The sequence below is a fragment of the Gossypium arboreum genome, chromosome 3 (assembly GCF_025698485.1).
Source record: "Gossypium arboreum isolate Shixiya-1 chromosome 3, ASM2569848v2, whole genome shotgun sequence".
Classification (NCBI taxonomy): Eukaryota; Viridiplantae; Streptophyta; class Magnoliopsida; order Malvales; family Malvaceae; genus Gossypium; species Gossypium arboreum.
In genome coordinates this window covers 65,731,996-65,740,392 of record NC_069072.1, presented here as the reverse complement: position 1 = coordinate 65,740,392, position 8,397 = coordinate 65,731,996, and the positions used below count along the sequence as shown (strand labels likewise).

At 33.3% G+C, this 8,397-nt stretch overlaps 1 non-coding gene across 1 annotated transcript; it reads left to right on the top strand.

The window, feature by feature from the left end:
• Positions 1 to 7,917: 7,917 nt before the first annotated feature.
• LOC128290874 (small nucleolar RNA R71) lies at positions 7,918 to 8,023 on the top strand. The gene has a single exon (XR_008280656.1). It is a non-coding gene; the product is annotated as a small nucleolar RNA R71 (small nucleolar RNA).
• The last annotated feature ends 374 nt before the right edge of the window (positions 8,024 to 8,397 follow it).

The following is an 8,397-nucleotide window of genomic DNA, read 5'->3' as shown; positions in this document are numbered from 1 at the left end:
ATGTTAGACAACTTGTACTACTCGGTTTTGAGCGAAAACGAGTAAAAGGGCTTAATCGGTAAAAATACCTAATAGTCATAAGTACATGTTAGAGTGAGAATTTGATGTTGCCATAGAAGAGAAAAGTGATCAGCATGTTGTAAAACATAAGAATAAGGAATAAATTTTAATCCCGAGCTTAGGGGCAAAAATATAAATATGCAAAAGTTTAGGGGCAAAATTGTAATTTTGCCAAAATTTGTGTTAAGGATTAATTTGATAATGTGAGTATTAAATGAGCTAAATGTGTTATTTTAGATCAAGAAAGACGTGGAATCGACCTCAATCGAGGAAAAGAAAAGATTGTGGACTAAATTGCAAAATCCTTGTATTTTGGTACCAAGGTAAGTTCATGTGTAAATAATGTAGCATAATTGTTATTTTTAAGTTATTGATATTAATTATGTGTTATGCTGAATTTCATTATGAAATGTATGCTTTGTGATTAATTTCAAATAATATGTAAATTATGTGAGCTACTTGTTAAATATAATAGTTACCGAGTATTAATTTCGGCATTCTACGGAAGACGGCAAGGATAAGTGTTCGAGGAAAATCCCGTTTGAACCTTAGGAATAGATTAGGATACAAGTGACATGTCACTAGGATGGTTGAGCATCCGAACTCGTTGAGTTGAGTCCGAGTTCACTTATGGATGCGAATGTCCGAACTCGTTGAGTTGAGTCCGAGTTCGTGAAATGTAACTAGGCATCCGAGCTCGTTGAGTTGAGTCCGAGTTCACTTATGGATGTGAACGCCCGAGCTCGTTGAGTTGAGTCTGAGTTCGCTTATGGGCGGGTTACATGATTGCTTGATTGTATATATGGCACTTATGTGCAAGTTATCCATGTATCCGAATTATATTCTGATGTGTTCAACGGGTAAAGTTCTACTCAAATGGAGGAATATTCGAGATGTAAAGAGACGTATTCGTAAGTGATATGAAATGGATATTTTGGACAAGTATGTATTTAACCCTCGGGTTGAGTATTGATACAACCACGATAAGGTAATAAGATGATGAAGAATGATTAAAAATGTGATATGTGTTTTAGTGATGTATGCTAATGTTGATTGGTATAACTGTTTGTTATGTTACTTATTATTTGCATATGAACTTACTAAGCATTTATGCTTACTCCCTCCTTCTTACTCATTGTAGTTTTGGACAAGCCAGCTTAGGAGTCGGGATAGGTCGAAGGCTCAGTCACACTATCCGGAAGACTTTTGGTAAATGGCTTGTAAATTTAAGTATGGCATGTATAGCAATATACCTATTTTGTGTAAATGATCTTATGGTATGGTTGTGAAATGGTTGAGGAAATGCTTGATAATGATAAATTATGAAAATGGTTAGTTTAGATTATGTTTGATGTTAAGGAAAACTATTAAGATACTTAGTGCATAAAAACTCATAAAAAGGATGAAATTTACCATAAATAGAATACCGCAGCAACACTAATGCGAGTTTGAAAATTTACTAAAAATCATAGAAATTGAATTTGGTGATGAACTACATATAAAATTTAAGCTTATTATGTCTAGTTTCACATGAAACAAATGAAACAAGTAAAGGAATTATATGTTAGAAGATATTTGAATTTTAGTGAAACAGAGTCATAGCAGTTTCTAAATCCCCTGTTCCTACTTTAGAAATTCACCATAAATTGTAAAGATATAATTAGGTGGTGTATTTTCTATCCTTAGAATCCTTATTGAGTCTAGTTTTAGTAGAAACAAATCTCATAGTCATATGAATTTTGTAAATAGATAAATGTGGTTCGTAGTAAACAGAGGTCAGACCAGTCGAGTCCTGAAACAGGGGTAACTTTAACTAATAAACTGTACTAATTGGCCCAACCAAAAATTCTAGAAAAAAATTAGTAGATAGGTATATGAGTCTAGATTCAGATAAAATTTACGGATCTTAATTTCGAGTTTCGTAACTCGAGATATGATTTTTCTTGTGACTGTGACGCAAGTAGCTTAAAAGCTGTGAATGTAGAAACAAATAATCCAAAGTTCTAAAAATGTTAAACTAAGCTTAGTAACACCTCATACTCGACTCCGGCGACGGTCTTGGGCGTGGAGGCGTTACAATAAATCTCCATTGAAACCAAGAAAATACCCTAAAAGCCTCACTAATTTCATATTCCTCTTTAAGAATGGGTTTTCTCATATTTGGGTCAAAGCTCATTTTTCTTCCATTAAAGGTAATCATTCATCCTCCTATTGGTTTTAAATGATATCTAGTCTCTTAACTGAATTTTTAGCCATTAAAATGCATGTTTTAAGTAAAAGTTGAAAAGTTGGTTGTTAAGGGTGAATTTCGAGATTGTAGATTAAAATGTGGTTTCAAAGTGTTTTTCAACTTGTTTTAACATCGTTAGAAAGTATCTAAAGTTACATTGACGTTTTGTTAAGAATTTCTCAAGTTTTAATGAATTTTCGTCGTAATGGCCAAAACTTGTCGAAAAATGTCGATACCTTAAAATGTGTAGTTTTGTGTATTTTAAAGATTGGGAATTAGTCATAGATGAATATGTAGATGAACAGAATTAGTTTCATGTGAAAAGATTAAGTGTAGGCCGAGATATTCAAATTTAAAGCTTTCCATGTCGAAGGTTTTGGTTAATAGTGAACATAGCTTAGGCTATTGTATTTTATTGTTTAAGGTGAATCGATGACTGATTGTTGATTGTGTGTTTGTTTGGTTTGTCTTGTTAAAGTGTTGAAGTCAATAGGACCTTCAATGAGAAGAGACAAAGGCAAAGGGAAGCTTGTCTAAGCTTTGGACTTTTTGGCGGAAGCGTATTTCTGGTGAGTGTTTTAGAATAGTTGCTCGTAGATGATTCCTTGTGTAATTGGAAATTTAGAGGTAGCCTAAACCCCTACTATAAATTCTGAGAGTAAGTGTTCTCATAGCTATGATAAAATGTGATATACGTATGCTTATTAAATTGTGAAATTATAAACATATATGAGATGTTATGACATATGCTATAAGCTTATGATGATTGATGTGAAAGTGAATATGAGGGTGTGTTGTTCATGCCATGTGAAGTAAATATATAGATATGTTTTCATGCCATGTGACAGTGATCTATTGTGCTACTAATGTGAATATGTAATTGATATGTGCAAAAATTCGGTAAGTAAATATGTCATAATAATGTGGATATTTTGGCCTAATGATCTTATGAGACCGTTGGATATAGTTGACATATCATAAGATTGTGATTACTCATCTTTGTGTTGTAATATCTAGGGTGTTGAGGCGCATGGATAGTTTTCTGAGGGATAAAGGAATGTGAGCCAAGCTCCATTCACCGGGATATGTGTTTGGTGTGTTGGAGAGTGTTAGCTATATGCTTCACTTATAGGACATGCTTAACTCTTTGAGTCATTTTGGTGTGTTGGAGATCCAAGTATCCGATGTGTGGTTATAGAATCCACTTTATGTTTCATAATCTCAAGAGCCAAACTATCATAAAACGTGACTGAAAGTGAGTAAATGTGATTAATATGTGTTGTAATATATGTTAAAATATTCATGTGATTAGTGTGTAAATATTCATGAAAGATGATTAAACATGTAAAATATGACATAAGAGTAGAAGATGTTATGATTATGTTGCATGTATGCTTTGTTGATGCATAACAACTTGTTTACGTAGTAGTTATTCTGAGCATTCACTGAGCTTGGTAAGCTCACCCACTCCTTTTCGGTATCGATACTTACATAACAGTTTTGGGAAATTTTGCTAAGTGGTCCTAATGCAAGTTTAGTACTTACTTTATGTTTATTTAATGAATGGTTAACATGTTTTATTGATAAAAAGTAAATGTGTGACATATAATTCATGTGAATGCTATGTTAATAAATACAACAACAACAACAACAACAACAACAAAAGATGCATGCGTAATAACATGACGATTTGATATGAACATGATGTGAGATGGTGGTGTAGCGTCCTAGTATTCGAGCTGGAAGACCGAGCTGGGTATAGGATGTTACATTTGGGGTAGGGGAAATTTGACTTAAAGGTTAAAAAATACAAGAAAAAGTTATATTTATACCTAAAGTTCAAGGGTATTGACAACAAACGCATTAAAAAAATAAGGGATTTTGCAACTTAATTATTTTGCAAGGGAAAAGATTTGAACTTAGGACCTTAATATAATTTCCATGCTTTCTCATATTTCCATTAACCACTAGGCTATTTCCTCATTATTTAAATAATTTTGCAATAATTATTTTAAAAACGAGGAGTGTCACATATTAAAATTTGATGCAAAATTTGCAAAATAATAAAAATGATGTAAGAGAATGAATTTAAACTTGAGTTTCAAGAAACATTTCACTAACACTTAACCAACAAACTAATACATCATTTACTTCCTAAAAATGCACAGATAATCTCAGAATTTAGGGCATAACCACTCTCTCTCGATTCACAAACTTGATTCTATTAGTTCCAATTATTGAGATGTTACAAAATATATGAATTATAGTTATTCGATTTCGAATTTGATTCTACTTTCTTATTGTTATTCGAATTGTATTATTTATAATTACAATTGATTATAATTACATTTATTATTTTATAAAAACACATAACGTAAAAGAAGTACCAATATTGGATTATTTACAAAGTAGCAATTTGCCATTGTGGTCTCTTATTTATTATCATTTCATGTTACAATATGCGCTTGTTCAGATTATGACTCAATCACTAATCAAGAATTCTCTCACCTTTTTGGTTTACCTAATTTTTTACAAATTAAATATTATTGCAAAATGCAAACCCCTCTTTTTATCTCAAAATTCAACAATGACCTTTTATCTCCAAGTCACCATCTTTGTCTTTTATGTCCATCTCACTTTTTTACAACTCAAACATTACAGATAAAAGTAAATTGTTATCAATACAGACATCATAAGTAAATAATTCTTACAACTTTGAATTGTAAGATGATTACTCTGGCCAATACGCTAACAATAAAATTACTTTTATTCATTCCCTTTTGTTCGATTAAATATTTTATAAATTTTATTTTGATAATTAATTTTATTATTAATAAATAATAAAATATTCTTTTTTTTACCGATTCATCTAGTTCCTGAAGATCAAACACGTCATTAATTCTTGATTCAATGGTTTCTTTAAAAAAAAATTTCCATCCCATCCCATTTCGAATATTCATATTCTTATTATCTATAGCATATGTGGTAGTAGGCATATAATTAAATTGTAAATATAGCATATACTAACGGCTAATTAGAAAATGCATGTTGACAGATGACTAACGTGTCGTCCTGCATATAGTATTTTTTTCTGTAATTAGCTTCGATTGTCTTTGATTGTGCCGAATTAGTGAATCAGGTTTGGTAAAATCATGCTAATTAATTTTTTGATATTGTCGTTTAGAAGTCTCTAAGTGTGTCGTAGCAACGTGTATCAAAAAATGATCAAGCGTGTATAGAAAAATTCAAAAAACAACAAACGACACGATGCCGAAAAGTGCACTATCAATGTCACACAGCCACGTGGCAGACTATGTAAGCCACACGGTTATGTGTCAGATTTTGTGTGTCACACGGACTGGGTTATTTGGGCAGTGTGGGCTATACGGGCTGGGCTAGTTGGGTCGTGTGGCCCCATTTTTTGGCAATTTCACTTAGGGTCGTATTTATCTGTGATGCATATTTAACCACTTCGTAGGGTCCATATTGTACATATAGTACCTAAAAATATGATATCTGATAGTAAGATACTGTAAGTAATGTGGTTAAGGTATGTGAAATATATATGCATGATCTGTATACTGATAATTTTGATGGCATGTTTCTATTTTGTTGTGTTTGTATATGAGTATATGATGTTTGATTATGTTAATTTTTATATCTCTGAATCTACTATATGACCATGTATGTGACGTTATGGCGAAATTGATTTGCTTATGTTGATTTGTGACACATCTATTTTGCAAAGCATGGAACTCCATGCCTTCTGATTTCTATTATTTTACTACTGCATGTTTTACATGCTTTTCATTTAGATTCTGTGTTTGCATGTCATGTCACATTGCATGGGGTTGGGATAATATGATAAGGAGGAAGTTTTAGTAGTTTAACCACATTTCTATTCTGGTAGCTTGACTGTTTTTATAGTGGCTCGACCAGACATATTTGTTATGGCAGCTTGACTGCAATATTGTGGCTTGACCACATATATCTGATATGGCAGTTTAACTGCAACTCTAGTGGCATTGTCTATATTTATCTGTTGGTGTGTTTTGGATGGACGAGTTTTGGGGAACTCTGATTTGGTGTATAGCAGAGTGGGTAGGAAGTTTTCTAAAAAATCTTCATTATGTTTTTTTTCTAAAAAGTACTGCATTGGCATAATCATGCATTCTCAATTCTAGTCAATTGATCATTAAAATTCTCTGTGATACCTTGATTTGTTTATTGTGTTATGTGTGTTCTCTGTTTGAGTTTAGTTACACACTAAGCTTGTTAGCTCACCCTTTTGTTTTACCCTCTCAGGTATTCAGAAATCATAAGATCGATAGGTGTACGGGAGCTCAGATTGGGTTCTCGGTTAATTAAATAATATAGTTTAAGTTTTTAACTATTTTGGAATTTTTGGACTGTAAATTTGTTTTTGGGCTTTGTTTTGGTTTTTGTTCTATTTGTTGGATTTTGGTATTTTTAACGTTAAACTGCAAAATAGTATTTCTCCCAATTAAGGACAAGATTTGTCTCTTCGCATCTCTTTAGTACCTTAGCCAAACTCAAACAAACATCATAAGTATTATCAAACATAGAAAAATCATCCATGAATACCTCAACAAAATTTTCTACCATATCAGTAAATATTGCCATCATGCATCATTGAAATGTAGTTTGTGCATTACATAAACCAAAAGGCATTCGCCTAAAAGCAAACGTATTGTACGTGCAAATAAAAGTCATTTTGCGTTGGTCTTTTGGGGCTACAACTATTTGGTTATGTCCTGAATGGTCTTTTGGGGCTGCAACTATTTGGTTATGTCCTGAATATCCTTCTCAATAAGTTCATCTTCAACTACTGCTTCTTTGAGTTCCAAAGTCTTACCACTTCATAAAGAAACTATCTTGTAATTTTCCTTACCCAAATTTCTTGGATTTTCTATATCGTTAGGCAAGGCTCCTTGCGGTCTATTACGAAGCTTCGTAGCTAGCTGACCCGTTTGGTTCTCCAAATTTTTCAGTGTTGTTGCTTGCCTTTGGATTAAGGCATCATTATTTTTCATGTACGCCTTCAACAAATTCTCTAAATTGTTGGATTATTCAGATTGTGTTGGTTTGGGAACTTGTTGATAAAACCCTTGGGATTGATTCGGTCTATGCTGCATATAGGTGTTGTTTGGTCTTCCTTCTTGGTTACTCCAAGAAAAGTTTAGATGGTTTCATCATGAAGGGTTGTAGAAATTGGACCGTGGTCCTTGTCCACTTCTATTTTCGTGTTGATTCTTGAAAGAATGGCTATCCCCACAATATACGTAGGAAACAAAATCAAATTGACTCAGTGGCTGAGCTGTAACATGATTAAAACCATTAGTAAGCTATTTCAACATTGAAGAGATAGAAGATACCTGAGCTAAGAGTGAAGCGAGGGCATCTACTTCATGCACTCTAGCTACTCATCTGCTTGAAGTTGCTTGATTTGTCGACCACTGGTAATTGTTACTGGCTATTCTCTCGATGATCTTGTAAGCCTAATTATAAGACTTTGACAAGAGAGCACCATTCGCAGAAGCACCTACCACCAACTCTGTGTGTGCGTTGAGACCATTATAAAATGCCTCCAATTGGATGCAATGTGGAATCCCGTAGAGAGGAAATCTACAAAGTAACTCCTAGAATCTTTCCCATGCCTTGTATAGGGACTCATCATCCATTTGTTAAAAATAGTGATCTCATTTCGCAACTTAACATTTTTGCTATGTGGGAAATATTTTACCAAAAAGCACTCAACTAATTCTTGCAAAGTTGAAATTGAATGTGGTGGCAACAAATTAAGTCATGCTCGTGCTTGATCTCTCAACAAATATGGAAAAAACTTCAACCTAAATGCATCTTCAATTACACCAACTATCTTAAAGGAATTGCTCACCTCTATGAATAGTCCAAGGTGAAGGTATGGATCTTCTGTGGGCATTCCGCTAAATTGGCCCATTGTTTGAAGCATCTGAAACATCACATGCTTCAGTTCAAACTGCGATGCCTCAATCTCCGGTATCCTAATTGCCAGATTTAACTCATTAAACAAAGGCACAGCGTACTGCCTTATAGCTTGATCCCTA